Source organism: Centruroides vittatus, unplaced genomic scaffold, assembly GCF_030686945.1.
Source record: "Centruroides vittatus isolate TY-2023 unplaced genomic scaffold, ASM3068694v2 contig_766, whole genome shotgun sequence".
NCBI classification, from domain to species: domain Eukaryota; kingdom Metazoa; phylum Arthropoda; class Arachnida; order Scorpiones; family Buthidae; genus Centruroides; species Centruroides vittatus.
Window position 1 is genome coordinate 762,841 of NW_027122495.1, and position 17,141 is coordinate 779,981.

The 17,141-nt window shown below is 35.6% G+C and overlaps 1 protein-coding gene and 1 long non-coding RNA gene across 2 annotated transcripts in view; one reads left to right on the forward strand and one right to left on the reverse strand.

Annotated features, from left to right (window-relative positions):
• The window catches only part of LOC136981509 (uncharacterized), a 177,235-nt gene that overhangs the window by 104,746 nt on the left and 55,348 nt on the right, over positions 1-17,141 (forward strand). The window lies entirely within an intron of this gene.
• On the reverse strand, positions 16,342-16,913 carry LOC136981484 (uncharacterized). The gene is made up of 3 exons (XR_010881719.1): positions 16,822-16,913; positions 16,554-16,724; positions 16,342-16,477 (listed from the first exon to the last, which is right to left on the reverse strand). It is a non-coding gene; the product is annotated as an uncharacterized lncRNA (long non-coding RNA).

Genomic DNA, 17,141 nt, shown 5'->3' on the forward strand with positions numbered 1-17,141 from the left:
GCCCTGGGGCACCCCTTGTTGATAGGCATGTGGTAAATCTTATAGTTGTTATGAATAACCATGGCAGTTCTGTTAGAGAGGTAACTGGACAAAAGCCTATATAAGTTGCCAGGCCACCGAAAGGAGTTTAAGTTAAACATAATTGCCGGCCACCAGGCATGATCGAACGCCCCCTTAAAGTCAATAGAGACCATCATGGTGTGCTGGTTGTTCTTCTTAGAGTGGTTAATATACTTGATAATGTTAAGAAGGGCGTCAGTAGTCCCTTTCTTCTTCTGGAAGCCGAACTGAAGATGGCTGAGATGATTCTGCTTCTCCAGGTGGTATTCAATCCTCTTTGCCATTAGGGCATCCATAATTTTCCTGAGGATGGATAAGAGGGAAATGGGCCTGAAGACATTAGGGGAAGATGGGGACGAGTTGGTAAACCTGCTGATCAGCTTGATGGAAGCCACCTTCCACAATATCAGGAAATGCCCGAGGTCTGGGCATTTATTGAACAGGACCCAGAAAGTGGTAGGAATGGTCTCTAAAGGGATGCAAGGCCATGGCGCCAGAGATCTGGTCAGGGCCAGGAGCTTTCCTTTTATTAATGTTTTTAAACTCATTGTCAATTTCTCTCATCGAGAATGAAATATCTTCCTTGGTGTTGAGAGGTGTGCCTACTAACTGCCTGATGGAGCAGTGGTATTCCTCATCTGTCAATGTGTTGTCCCATGGAAAGAGGTTAGTCAAGATAAACTTATAAGTTTCCTTGATGGAGTTCTGGCAGTTCTCCTTGTCCGTGAGGAAGGAAGGAATACCGCACTTCCTATACTTATTAAAGGCCACCTTATAAGAGAGGGACCAGGGCTAGAGTTGGTGATTTGCGAGCAGAGATTCCTCCAGGAAGAGGTCCTTGCCTTTGTGATGGCGATTTTGTAAATTCCGGACTGGGTTATAAACTGTCGTTTGAGGAGTTGATGCCTTTCACTGTTGATGTTCCGGCACATCAGCTTTTTGACCCTCTGGGCTATCAGCTTGCAGAATGAGGAAGATCTGGAAGTGATAAAATTACCATTTTATCATTTCCAGATCTTCCTCCTTCTGTACCCAAATGCAAATGTCACCGCTTTTTAGGGAATGGATTGCCGTGATTCCAATTCCCATGACTTTGAGGAAATGTTGTCCTGAATTGTGGCCATGATCTCTTCAGGAACTGGCCTCGGTTCATTTCGGTTCATGAGAGGAGTGCTTGTCAGAATGATATCTAGGCAAGAATTGATGTTAGATAAGATTTCCTCTTCAGCAAAGTCCATATTGATATCTCCATTCTCTTTGCTTTTGTTTTCTGAAGCTATAGATAAAAGATAAGGAGAATAATAAATAAGTAAAGCAAAAGCTCTACTAAACCTTAGAAAGGTGGCAGAAAACCTTGGGGACTGATTGTCAAATCTCCGAATTTTAGTTAACAGACTAGTGCGGTGACAACCGCCTCCTCCCAGATAGGGTAGGTTACAGTACTTCGGGTTAGGGTAGGTTGAAGTAGGTCAAGAACAATAGCCTTTGTTCTTGTTACGTGGCGATTAGGGTTTCTCATACGGGATCCCGGTTGTTTTTTTAACCCGGGAAATCCCGCAAATTTACTTTTTTCTTATTTGAAGTTGAAATTCAGGAAATTTTGCAAATAGAAAGTATAATTAACTCATAAACTGTGAGAATAAATTTGTATTTATTAATTTTAAACCTACTTATTAGTTTTTTAAATTTTTGCTCGTTATGGCATGTCACAAATGGTCAATAATAAATGCGTAGCTTATTTGTGGCAGGATTCTGAAAATTCTTTACTTGTCAGAACCTGTAATATCTCGAATAATTGTGATTATGCTGTTTTTGTTTTCAACCATGCCCAGTAGCTTCAATAACTGCCTAACGCCAGGTTGTGCAAATTGGGCAAGGATACAAACGAGTATGAAGTCTGCAAGTATGAAGTTTTTCTTCATAAACCTAATTATTAAAGACAAACAAACTGTCGAATTATCGGGCTACAAGCTTAATACCGCTATTAAAGCAGCCAAGTAGACAAATCAAGAATACTAGAGAGCAAAAGAAGTACTGCAATCTCGAAAACGAACTAGAAATCTCCAGGCTACAGGTGAAAAAACACATAACATCTGTATTCTCTTAAATGCATTAAACACGATTCCAATCACACTAATTGAATCGAAAAGGGATTTTCGGTAGCAAGACTTTTTATTACTAAAATAAGAATAAGATTGAGTGATCGGAGTATTGACCATTTTTGCTTTTTAAAAATCTCATAATAATATATAATAATATTTTATATTATGTTTTATTTAAAAAATGAAAATTACCTTTTAAGTTAGAAGTTTGATCTAAATTCATTTTTTCTTTAAATTTTCAACTCAATTCAAAGCCACATTTTTTTTAATTGTTGTATGCAGTTTCCAGCAAACTTTAATAAATTTTTTCTATTGGTGAACATTTCTACGTAATTCAAAGATAATTTTTAATATGTATCTTACACAGCGTTATTAATATGATTTTGGAGGTTGCAAACATATTAAATTACTTTAAAAAATAAAAAATAATTATATCATTTGATTTCAAGATATTTTGTATATTTTAAAAATAATTAATTCTATCCCGGGATTTCCCGGGATCCCGGGAAACAGTTCACTTTTATCCCGGAATCCCGGGACAAGCAAAAGACCGGGAAACGAGAAACCCTAGTGGCGATGATATATGAACAACGCTGGTAAAACGATGAGAAATTGCAAGCCCAAGCGGTTGGCAAACACCAGACACACCTGAGACCCAGGTATAATCTCGAACAGTTAATTAGGGCTCGCAGGGATCCACCGATGAGTTTCGACGTAACTCTGTGTTAGATGTTTAACCGATGATAAAAGACAAACACTATATCGCCCGATGCGGAAAAGTGCTTCTTGGATTGATTTAAAAGTCACTTACGACGCTAAAATCCTGAAAACTGGTTAGCGACCAAACGTAGATCACGTGGGTCGAGTTTTCGATCATCGCAGAACTTTACACATAAATCCGATTTGGCTCTCGGTGGTCTCTTTAGATGCAAAGTGACTTGCTGATTCTAAAACTATATAACATCACATAAATAAAACCAGATAATTCTTGTGAAACTTCGCGAAACACGAGCACAAGCAACTCCAAACTTTCACTAATGGCATCCAACTAGGAACCTAATTCATTATATATATATAGTCGTTATTCATTATAATGTTCGTTTAATAATAAATTCCTATTATAAATAAAAAAAATAATATACTGAATTTCTCATGGAGTCCCCTACTAAAATGCAGACAAAAACGCAAAAAACCGCATTTAATAATAATATACTGAATTTATTGTTAATTTAAATAATAGCTAGGGACGCCCCTAGTGGCCGTTTTAAACATTCCGTTACAGATATACAAACACGCGATCAATGGCTTATATTATTACATATATTTATATACAGTAGAGCGTCGAAAATTGGAACGTCGGTAATTGAAATGGCCGGAAACTGGAACGATTTTCAGTCGGACTGTGTCGTGCTGAATCGAACGTTTTTGATACTAAATTTACTTCTAAAGTATAATTTTCATGTTTTTTATATTCTTCAATATATTTATTTTGTTTGTACAAAATAAAGAAATAATTTTTAACGATACGATAGCCTCGATGATTATTATAAAAATTTTCGTTAGGCTTAAAATCGACGAAAATTCAACACGAAGCGACACGCAACGGAGAAAAATTCAACAGGAAGCGATACGCAACAAAGAAAAATTTGAACATCGGACAGGTTAATATATTTTTTCGTACATAATCGGAAATTGAAAAAAAATCACTACTTGGAACGACCCCAGTCCCCAATTGGTTCCAGTTATTGACGCTCTACTGTATTTTTAAATTATATCCTTTTTTTTGTATGAATATATTTTATTTATTTTTTAAAATGTTTAGTAAGTAGATGGCGCTACATGTAAAACCGGCAAGTCGGAATTAGAGAAAAGTCGATTGATGTGTGGATCAATGTTGCCGTTCCTAGTATATTTGTACTTTTCGGGTACATTTTGCTTTTTCGAGTTAATTGAAAGTACACTTAGATTTTTAGTATATTTTGAGTATATTATAATATTTTAGTACCATTTATGGAACAAAATAATATTTCATGCCTTAAAGAGAAAATGCGAAAAAAATTAGTTTAATAAAGTCTCACTAGTGTGACTAGTGTCACTGCTTGCTAATTTGATTTATCCAATCACAACATACACGTTACATATTACGTATTACGTTAACATACTCCTAACATAGATATGTTACGAGTATGTTAACGTAACTGGTGTATGTCGGTCGACGTCAACAACATACAGATAGTTGCACGTGCAAATGTCCGGACTCAGTGGTCCACTTTTACACGTTTCAGTCGTCTGCACATTTTCGTGACCTTGACAAAATTTTTCACGCCACGTAATCCAAACAATTCAACTCTGTCAAACAAAAATAATGGACAGGTAAGGAAATCGATGATATTAAACTTCTGTCGTCAATAATATCAAAATATCCTTTAAGTCAGAGTCGAATTATTACAGAAAATAGTTTTGAAATTGTACGAGTATAAATAATATAAATACTTTTATATTATTTTCTACCACTATAATTTAATTTTAAATTATGAACTTCAATTTTAGTAATCTTGGTGAAAGAAATAACTTTTGTTAATTTAAATCTGTCCACACATATTCTAATTTTATTTTATCCATCGCTATTATATTTTTAAAAAATCAACTTTTAATGCTGTAACTAATAATCAACTTTGACAAAAAACCATACAAACTATTTTCATAAAATCTTTTTATGAAATATTTAATTTTAAAGTATTCATATTTAACAAGTATTCATGAATACGAATTTGAAATAAGCACAAAACTTGAGTATGATGGTATATTAATATTAAAAGCAACCAACCATAGAAATAGTACTGTACATTTTGAAGGAAAATAGTACATTTTTTGAAGGAGCTTCAGTACGTTTTGAAATTTCATTGTGACAATGTTGGGGTAGATGTTAAATCTTGTGTATGGTTTCAGGGTGGTAAGTATGACATTATCTATGTTAGGAGTATGTTAACGTAACTGCCTACTTTCATAGCAATTGGTTGAATGATCTTAGCAGTGCATAGGGAAAAAAAACATCCTCATTTATACATATACATAAATAGATAGTATAAAAGTTATTTTTAAAATAAAATTTGTTATCAGCAGGGAAAGTTATGCAACTCTTTGCTGGATTCTGTTTTTTACATTTAAGATTGATTTTTGGCGAATAGGCTATTCAATGAAAAGGCTATGATGTAATAAATTTATCTATTCTCCATGTATTTAGCGATAAAATCTGCACATCAAGTGAATTTTGTGGTCTGACAAATTTTTTTGAGCTAAAAAACTTGATCCAATTAAAACATCTGCGTGCTCTACATAAAAAACGTTTCAAATTGAAGAGACGGAAAAATTTTTTTAAATTGTCTTTTTATTTCACAAACAAATATTTATAAAAATTATATTATTCATGAATATTTTTACCATATAAATAATATTAATAATATGTTTATTATACAATTTAAAAATATTACCACATTAATTATTATGAAGTTATATTTTACTAGCGGGTGGGCCCGGCGTTGCTCGGGCAAAATTAACGATAGTGAAAATTAAGATTATTACACTACAGTCAACTTTACCCGTTTTCACAGAATGCAAAAATTGGGGATCCCCTGTTTCCAGACTAATTAGAGAATTTTTTGATGGGTCTAAAAATATGCTCTACTGTATTTCCCGCAAAAACGAAAAAACTGCATCTGTGTCTTGCACGTCGCTTTCTCTTAACAATTCCATTGTTACATAGCCCTTCCATTGTTGACAATTCCATTGTTACGTAACACTTTTATTGTTGACAATTCCATTGTTATGTAACACTTTTATTGTTGACAATTTTATTTTTATGTAACACTTTTATTGTTGACACTTCCATTGTTACGATATCATTACCTTCCATTGTTTATCACTCGTTGGGAAGTGCTAAGCCTTAATCCTGTCCCTCTCCCCTGCAGGGAGGAATTTCGAAAAATCCCTTCTTAGTGTGCATTCTCGTAACGTAGCTTAACTGTGTACCAAATTTGAACTTTCAACTTCTAACCGTTTGGGCTCTGCACTAATTATTATTATTATTATTATTTTTTTAACTCTTTCCGCCCTGTGGGCACTAAGAGGGCCTCTTTTAGTAGGCCCATTATGGGTTCGGCCAGGCCCACAATGGGGCGACCGGGTGGTGAGGGACGGGGCCCGACATATCCGAACGGACCACCCCCCGAAAAATTCCTGGAGATTTTTCGACCCGTTCGGATTCGATCCCGGGTCCCCCAGAGCGGTAGGCTACCACCTTGACCGCTCGGCCATCCGGCCGCTCACTAATTATTATTATGTTGGGTTATGTGGGATATACTCGGTTAACACCGGTGGCTGTGTACTATGCCGGATCAAAGTCAAGGCATAGTGACCAAAACAAAAATTAAAGAAGTGTATCAGTGTGTGTGTCTGTATTCAGGAATTTCCTCACAATGACACGTATTCAATATAGTGGCCTTCTGTAGTGCGATATATGTATTTCTATTCAATTGTAGTGTGCCCAGGCTTTTGTGTAGTGTGTGTGGTATGACACCTGTAGAGGAGAGAACGACAGGTACAATAAGCAGCCTATCCATCCTTCACAGATGCCTTATTTCCTGGGCGATTTCTGTGTACTTGCTGACTTTTTTAGTGCATGTGTTTTGTACATTGTGAGTATTTGGAATAGATATGTCTATAATGTATGTGATTTTATTGTGTTTGTCAATGAGTGTGATGTCTGGTCTGTTGTGGTAAATTGTTTTTATCTGTGATTATGGCTCTGTCTTGGTACATTTTGTGCGTGTTGTTTTCCAATACTGTCTGTGGAATGTAGTACTTGTAGTATGGTTCGTGAATGTCTACTAATTTGTGTTTTTTTGCAAGCTCTTGGTGTATTATATTTGCTGCTTGATTGTGTCTATGTAGATAATCTGTCTGTGCCAAGAGCTTGCAACCAGAAGTGATGTGTTGTGTAGTGTCTGGCATGATGTGACATTTTCTGCATGTGTCATTTGTGAGTGTTGTATCTTTGAGTATGTGTCTTTTGTAGTTTTTAGTATTTATGACCTGATCCTGTATGGCAATCATGAGCCTTCAGTCTCCCAAAAAGACATCCCGAGCTAACCAGCTGTTTGACACAGTTATGTCAACAAAATCCTGGGCCAGGTCGTAGGGATGCTTGCCATGGAGCGCCTTTCGAGTTCATAATTGCTTAATGGTGTCTCTGCTTTTTATATGTTGTGTCATGTCCATATGTTGTGAGTGTAAATTTAATAGTGTGTTATTCGAGTCTGCTAGAGTTACTGATTTATGTAACTGTGATGTTTCTTGCTTTTTGTAGAAAAGCTCTCACAGTGTCTGTATTTGTTTGTAGTGAAGGTTAACTATGTCAATCAGGCCACGTCCACTATCTTTACGTGGAAGGGTTAATCTTTCTGTGGCGGATTTAGGATAATGTTGTTTATGCTTAGTAAGTGTTGTTCTTGTATTCCTTTGGAGTTGCTCGAGATCTGTGTGAGTCCAATGTATAACTCCAAAAGAATATGTGAATACTGGGATGACATACGTGTTTATTGCTTTAACTGTGTGTTTTGCATTTAACTGTGTTCTGAGAATAGCATTTAACCTACTTTGGTATTCTTTAATTAATCTTTGCTTTATTTGTGCATGTTCTGTTAGTTTGGCCTGTTGGAATCCTAAACACTTGTAGAACTCGCCCTCTTCCATGGATTCAATAACATCTCAAGTGCAAAATCTTCTTTCTTCAAAATTCCTTTTGCTATGTGAAGTGTATGAATATGTGATTTGTAGGAGTTGATGAAGTTGTTTTTGTGTGGATGCATAAAGTTTTATGTCATCCATGTACATGAGATGTGACAGTGTAAACTGTGTTATTTTTTCATGTCTGATATTGTAACCATATTGTGTGTTGTTTGACATGTTGGATAATGGGTTGAGGCTAAGCAGAACCAGAGATGACTCAAGGAATCTCCTTGAAAAATTCCTTGCCTAATGAATATTTGGTTTGTTTGTATGGAAGTGTTACTAACCCTGAGATGTAGTGTTGTTCTCCAGTGCTGCATAGTGTTTTGGAAGAATGTAATGAGTGATGGATATATTTTGTACATGTGTAGAATATGTAGCAGCCAACTGTGTGGAACGCTGTCGAATGCTTTTCTGTAGTCTATATATGCCATGTGTATGTTTCTGTGTTGTTTGTGTGCTTGCCGTAGAATGACTGAATCTATGAGTAAATGTTCTTTGCATCCCCTGTGATTTCTACGGCAACATTTTTGTTGTTCCGTTAGAATGTCGTGTTCTTCAACATGTTTGTATATTTTGTTTGCGATACCGGATGTCAATAATTTGTAGAATGTTGGAAGACATGTAATTGGTCTGTATTATGTGGGGTCTGTGGTATTGTTGTTTTTAGGTTTCATGTAGTTGATGCCCTGAGTAAGAAATTTTGGCATATCTTGTGGATTGATGATGATGTGTGTTAGATGTTTAGCTAGTTCCTGATGCAATGATGTAAATTTTTTGTACCTTTTTTGTACCAGAAATTGTGAATGTTGTCTACACCAGGTGTCTTCCAGTTGTGTGTTCTGTTAACAGCGTAGCAGACATCGTGTACGTTTATTTCAGCACAGGGCATGGTTGGTATGCTGTGCAAGTTTCTGTTCTCCTTCTCGATCCAGCCTGCATCAGCATTGTGTGTGACAGCACTGGACCAAAGTGATGACCAATAAGTTGTGAGTTCAAATTACTCAAAATTCTGTTGGTGTGCCACTGTGCTGTGTATCAGTGTTTGTTTTGGTACTGATTTGTCTATAGAAGAGTTTTTCTTTGTTTGTGAATAATTTATTTTGTTGTTTACGTAGCGAACACGTTTTGTATCGTTTGAGTCTACGTGCTTTGGCTGCAAGTTTTTGTTTTATTGTGTCGATGTATTCTGTAATGTGTGTGTTGTGATGTTCATGTTTTGTGTGTGTTTTGATTTTTTTTGAAAATGTTTTTGAGTTGTTTCTTTAATTTGGGTGTTATGTTATTTTTAGTGTATTGTGTCAGCCTGCCTAATTGCTGTCTGATGTCATTTATTTGTGTTTCTATTCTTCTCTGCCAGCCAGGCTTGTGATAGAACTGTGTTTTGTGTGTATCTGTCTGCGATTGTATTTTCAGTCCATGGTGTGTCACTACTGTGACTGCCCCAGCATAAACTAATGTATGAATATCTGCGAGTGTAGAAATTGAATGAATGTAGTGTGGTTATATAATTTAGTATTTTTGCTACTTCCTTTGACGTGTTGATTTTTGGTATTCGTGGTCGTTGTGTGGGATCTGTACCTGTATATTTAGTGAGTGTTTCCTGAAATATAAGTGAGAGCGTATTAACTAAATCCATGTCTGTGTTATCAGTGATGGATGAGGAAGTGTCTGTAGTATCATTAGTGGTAGTTATTGTATGTATGTTATTATGAATGCTTGTTGCTGGATTATCCTGACAGGTTACATGATTTTCATTAGTGTTAAATGTTTCTGTCTCTTGATGTATTTGATGAGCAACGTGTTGTTTGATAAGTTCGAGTGTTGTTTGTGGGATAAGGTTGTTGTGTATAATTGTTCTTTTTTGATCAACAACCCTTTGTTCGGTGACAGTGAGATGAAGATACTGTTGTGTGAATCTATGGTGTAGTTGTTGTCTGTATGCTGTCATGTTTGTTTCGAGTTTTGTGATGGTGTAGTAAGTACGGATGATAAACTCGTTCATTTCTACTGTCCATTTCATCCGTTGGCGTGGTTTTCCTGCCTTTGTGGTCTGTGGACGCATTGCCACAGAAACCCCAAGGCTAAGTTGGTTCCTCACATCCGTTGAGGGCATTGCAGTAGCCATGCTTGGGCCAGTGCTGCTTTCTCCACCGGTAACCAAGGGAGACTGTGGCCTATTTTTCGAATTTAAGCCTCTGCCTAACCCACGAACGCGGACCTTGTTAACCCGGGCGACGTCCGAGCCGGTATCACACTTTGATCTGGTCACTACCATGATAAATATCTCCACAGGATGCGGGTCTGGTCACTCTTAGTTTCATTTCTCCCCATAGACTGGCATGAATGTCAGTACCAGAAGCTTGTGCTCCAGCCTGCATTGCTCTATGGATCAGTAAAATTACTGGGCTCTCCCACCACGACCAGGTGGTGACCACGGGAGATTTATTATTATTATCATCATCATTATTGTTGTCAACTCGTCTCGATTATATATATATATATAGATTGGCTGTTAAGCCAGGAATTTAATAACATTGTTTGCCTCTTCAATTAAAAACATTTTTTATGTAAGAATACATAGACATTTTTATTTGGATAAACTTTTTCAGCTCCACTTGTAAAGTTTGACTAGTCAGACCACAAAATTCTGTTCTTGTGCAGATTTTATTGCCAAATACAGGGAGTATAAATAAATAAATTACATCATACCTTTCCTTGCTTTATATACATAACCAGGGAAAGTATTGGAATCTTGTGAAATTTGAAGTTTTGAGCTTTTCTTCTTTTGCAGATCACTACGTTTCGAGACTCACCCTCTGAACACAAAACAGTCCAAAACGATAACAATTCCGTGAATCTGTGTGTGTGTGTGTGTGTGTGTGTGTGTCCACGCGCGCGCGCGCGCGCGTGCACACACACACACACACACACACACACACATTAAATGAAATAGACGCGCGCGCGCACGTCTATTTCGTTTAATATTTAACATTAACAAATGACATTTGACATTGTAAATTATATATAAGGGCAAGGTCGAAGGGGAGAGATGGGAGAGGAGACTCGTGTCATATCTCGAGAAAGTCGGATTTAATAAAGATTTTATTTGTTATTTGAATATACAATTTTTTTTTTTTATAAAAGTAATCCTAACCTAACTTGAAAATTAAGCTTTTCGCCATTTTATAATAATTAATAATATAAAATTTTCTTATAATGAAATATGTTAACAAATGACGCCACATACAACTTTATTTATTATGATTAAAAGTTTTATTTTAAACAAGTCTCATAGCAGCTGGGAAAGTCACACAACTGTCTGGACGTTCACCTGCTCACCTGTAAGAGCGAGATAAAACCAAAAACCAAAAACCAAAAACCAAAAATTCATACATATTATGTGGGTTGAATTGTATGGGGAAGTCAGATAGTTGGAGATATATTAGCAATAACAAATTCCTGTTCCATTACTACTTTGAACATAGGAATGATTTCGTTAACTTCACATTAATGTTACTTGATGTTCTAGTTCTAAAAATTGGATAAATATTCGATATTTCTTTCAGTCGAACAATTTGAAATCCGAACGCTTTGTTTCGAGAAAATTTTGCCCCAAAAGTCGAACTTTTTTTGGAACTCGAACACAAAGACGTTCGTACTTGAGATATCTGTATGCGTATGCATAATGTGGCAGCGTTGCAAGATTGGGTTAATTTTTAATTTGGGTTAATTGCTACTTTTTGGGCTACAAACAACATACACCGGTTTGTTTTATGAATATAATGATAGAAGTTTGGGATACATATTGAAGCAATCTAGCCGTGCTCAGTTGATTTTTTGCTCTCGTTGCTAAAGCATCCTCGCATAATTTCAGCGAAATTTGCGAATGCTTGATAGAGCGAGGTTGAGGTAAAAAAACAAACTCATCGCTAAACAATTAATATGGGCATTTGTAGGTTTGAGAACGGAATAACTCACTTTTTATTGTTCCTAATCGGAAAAGTTGGTTTGGAAGTCGAACTCTTCGGGAGTTGAACGGGGGATAGTATAGATTGCACCCTATGGAATTTCGGGACTTTAAGTATATATTTGAACTAAGGGAATCGAGACGAGTTCAACAATACCCTACTTTTGGACCAGAGACAAAAAATAAGAAAGTTATCATAGTTTTTAAGTTATCATACTTTTTTAATGCTTTCATGCAGACGGCACCGTAGTTGCTAGTGCTGTCATCTCGCGGTAAAGTATGCAAACAAAAAGCACTCTAAAAAGCAAGAAATTGCACGAACAGTCGAACGCCACTTCCTTTTTTTCTTTTATTCAAGAACTACCGTGAATCAATAACCAGTGACGTTGAACAATCGGCGGTCTTCCGGCGGCTCCCCTCCCGGGGGGAGTCCGCCAGGAACACGAACAGTCGAACGCCACTTCCTTTTTTTCCTTTTGTTCAAGCATCGCGACTCCCGATCGCGATAGCGCGGTCGGCTCGTAGTACTAGCCGACCGCGATCGATAGCGAGGCTGAGGGGCCGTAGCCCCCGAGGTCGAGGAGCGCGAGTGTGTGCGAAAAGGATTTAACTCCAACTGCAGGCGATCTATGTGCTTATGGTTCAACATATGCCTCTGTTGAAGGTATATATGGCCGACTTCACGGACTGCCTGGTTAAACACGCGATAGGCTTAGCGGAGAGAGCGACGCGACTCCTGAACATCGCGCGATCACTGAAAAAAAGTATGATAACTTTCTTATTTTTCGTCTCCAGTACAAAAGTAGGGTATCGTTGAACTTGTCTCGGTCCCCCGTGTTCAAGTATATACTCAAAGTCCCGAAATTCCGTAGGGTGCAATCTATACTACACCCGTCGAAGGACTGCTGGAACAAATTGAATTCGAGTTCCGAGGTACTACTGTATATTAGTCGAATAATGTGTCAAAGAATTGTAGTTTTTTTGCATCGTTACACACAGAAATTTCCATTCAAGGATGATGAAACTGCCGATACACCAGATGTATTCTCATGCAAAACCACGAATTAAACAAACGTCTAGATTGGTAGAAAGAATGACGATGGAAAAAGTGTCTAGAAATGTGCTCATTGAAATATCTCTTAATACAGATATTTAAAGTCATACTTTAAATACAATAAACATTTCTAAATATAAAAATACTATTTTATGTTCTATAAAATTTGGGTTAATATTGTAATTTTGTAAAATTAACACTGAGAGGAAAATAAAGAAAAAACGGTGATAATATTATGCCAAGTGTTTTAAAATAGTACAATAGCATATTACTTAAAGTTAAATATTAAATTAGGGTACGAAAACTCGAAAATTTCTGAAAAAAACTTATTCATAATGACCAAATCACTATCGCTTCATTTTGTTCAAAACAGAACTGGTTGTTTTATACAAAAGGTATTGAAGCCTGTATTCAGAGCTCAAGACTTTTGATAAACTGTAGATACGAATGGCAGTGAGAAGGAAGCGCTCAAGTACACGGACTTTTAGAGTTAGAAGATGCCTCTGTCATGGAGATTACTGAAAGCACGAGGAATGCAAATAAACCTTAATGCAGAGACGTCGAGGGCTTGGCTATTTGCAAATGACATAGTAATGATGGGAGACAAAGAAGACGTACAACATCAACTGGATGTGTGAAATAGGATGCTAGAGGAATGAAAAACAAACATAAGCGAGGAGAAGAGCAAGACAGTGGTGGTGTCAAGAACTCAGAGGGAAGAGGGAAAATCAAACAGGATGGGAAATTATTACAGGATGTTCAGAGCTGTAGAAACTAAAATATCGAATGATGAAAAGTTAAGCAAAGAAATGGATAGGAGAATACAGTATGCGGATGGCTTCTACCAGAATATGAGGATTTCATCTGGAAAAAGGATGTGCCACTCAAATGTAAGAGCCTGTCTATCATTAAACTTGGTCGAAATATTGACTTATATAGCTGCAGCATGGACTACATCACGAAGAGAAGAAAGAAAGGTCCAGGCAGCCGAAATGAAATTCCTCAGAAGCATGTTGAGTAAGACCAGAACAGACAGGATAAGGAATAAAGAAATAACAAAAAACAGGAATGAAAAATTAGATTTAGAGAGACGATAGGGCAAATTAGACTGAGATAGTTTGAATATACCAAGAGAATTGAAGAAAACAGAATACCAAAGTTGGTTTTGAATAAGAAGATGGAGGGAAGAAGACCAACGGTAAGACCCAGAAATAGGTAGAAGGACAAGATAGCCAAAGACCTAAGTAAAACGAATGACGCGGTGCAGCGGTGTTTACAGAGCAGCGAAGGAAAGATAGAAAGAGATAGAAAGAGATAGAAACGAAACAGCGGTGTTTACAGAGCAGTGAAGGAAAGATAGAAAGAGATGCAGGACTTTTGTGCATGGCCTAAGTCGACTATGGTTGAAGAAGAGGAAGATTTAAGAAAAATCAATTCAAAGAGCAATTTCGGATTTTTGATATGAAAAGAATATACATCTATAAATACAAAAATTCTTTTCAATGGTGGTGGTTAACGTATTAAACAGTTAGAAAATTATTTTAATTCAATTATAAATGAATTAAAATCTTAAAATCCTAATGAAAATTGTATTCTAAAATACCATGATATTTAAATTCGATATTCAACCGCTATTTCGAATTTTTATATATGAAAATAATTACTTACAGTAATACAAGAAGATTTTAAATGAATGTTCTTTCGAAAATTGAAATGAAGTGAATAACCGTCGGAATTTTGAGAATATCGCCTATTCCAAGATGGCGACCGACAATTAAAATCGAACACTTTTAAACTATTGTTGGTTAAATCGAACGTAATAACGAAACGTTACGCGTTTCGTCAAAATATCTACGTCAAACTTTTATCCTAATGAAAATGACTTTCAAATAGTTAATTTATACTTTATAAAAATTAAATTTTTGGTAAATTTATTAAAATCTGTTAAAAGTAAATAATAATTTTAAAAATAATTGATTAGTTAGCGTTATTTGAAAGCTTGAACTCCGTCTGTTCGATTGATTGAACTGTTGCCCGTTTTTACCTCAATTTGAAGTCTTTTTTTCAGTAATAGGCAATACGCATGTTTCAGTACATCAACGTAGCATGCTGCAGTGGCTGGCAAACGTTGTACCGCGTGACGCCTTCGCACTTGCAACAGAGGTGTTTTTGATTACACCGCCTCATGGTCAAGACCGACAAATGCAATATGGCTGTTTTTAGTGACAATGACATGGATATTATGCATTATTGGACTATTTTACTCCATGCCTCCTTTAAACAAAATGCTGAATTTTCTGTTTAATGCATCATGCATTGACCATGGGTGCCCATCGTCCAGTTTGCTTGACTGAAGCGGCAACGGACCTAACACGCCATTGGCGATACTTTGCCTGCGCAAGTTTGCGAGTTTTTTAGAAAGGCTTTGGTAAAAGGATATTTCTTTATTCATTATTTTTTCGAATGAAGGTGTATTAAATTTATATTACTGTACTGTAAATGTTTATTCATTTTGTGTTGAAATTTTCAGGTTGTCACTGTTGTATTAGTTCAATATACTTTTCAGCATTGGGATTTTATTCGCTGGATGTGACTATTACTGTTTTTTATTTCTAATTTACGTATTTTGTGTTTGCTTTTTAGGTAAAAACTGTTTTATTTTTTATTTTTAATGTGATATTCTGATGTAGCATTTGCTTATATTAATATAATTTGCTTATTATGTGTAATGTTGAATTAATGTACTTAATTTACTTAATTTAACGCCCGTACAAATGATTGTTCTATCTTCGATACATAAATATATAATAATACATATTTCTTCAGCGTATCGTTACTCATTGCTGCAGAAGTAATAAAACAAATTGGAGTGAATTCTTAAATTCACTATGTTTAACACATGTGATTTTAAAATAACACCATAGTAAAACGAGCAGTTATTTATTGTAACATGGTCACAATGCCGGGCTGCAATTTTTAATCATATTTTAAATAATTTTTTAATTTAAAATATATGCTCTCTACCTCAAATTAGTAGTGGTTTGACTCTGTATATTGTACGTTTCCCGTCAGGAATAGAGTCGTGCCAGTCATCTATGCTGTCCATTGTATCATTTAACAGTGAAAATTCAGATGATAAATACGAACGATAAGCTCTACAAATTTGCCATTGTAATTCAATTAAAAACTATTTTAAGTATTATCATTTTTAGCAAGAAATTGAAAAAATAAATAAATAAATTTGTAATTTTCAGGAAAGAACTCAAAAATCTGGTTACTTTTGCCTATGTAAACAATCGTCTCTTAGTTACATATTATAGTTTATAGTGATCAATAAATAAAAAAGTAATGAGAAATTAAGAATTTAAGGTGCTTTATTCAAATTCAAACTTGTGTCAAAATAGTACATTGAAATAGTTCAAGAAAGATGAAAGCAATATGTCCCATAACGTTAAACGAATTGGTGGGTTACTTTAACATTCAGTTAGGAAATAGGAAAACATTCTAAAAAAAAACAAGATTATTATATTTATATTTATATATATAGAACGTAATTAATTTTTGGAAAAAATGTTCTTACTTTCCATGTTACAAAGCGTACAACAAGCGAGATATTCAGTATTGAAATTATTGCAATTCCCGCCGCACCCTGTATAATAAAAAACTTCGCATCGTCCCGTAGTAGAATTGTAATAATAGCTTAAAATTTCTTCGTCGCAATTACCTGGGTCCACATCCATATTGCAGCATTCTGAACATACCAATAAAGATAATCAATATTGTTGTATATTTTCTATTCTTTATAATTGATTTATATTTTCTGTAGAAATTTTAAAGATACTTCTTACCTTTGCCCTGTGAATTCACTTGCGAAAAGTACAGGGCGAAGAAAATGAATACGACAGTCTTCATCATTTTCGAATCTTCTATCCCAACTATCATTCTGTGATGTATTTATACGGTATCACTTCTACGTTCTCATTGAAAAAAACTATGTCAACGACATAATTTTTTCAATGAGAACGTAGAATATTTATTATAATACTAATGAGTATTGAAGAACGCAATATGAAAGTTTCGTTACGTTTTGTTGACAGGTGTTACTCGTATAGAGAGACCATTCTTCTCGTATTCTCTTAATACAGGCCAATTATCAATCGCATAGATA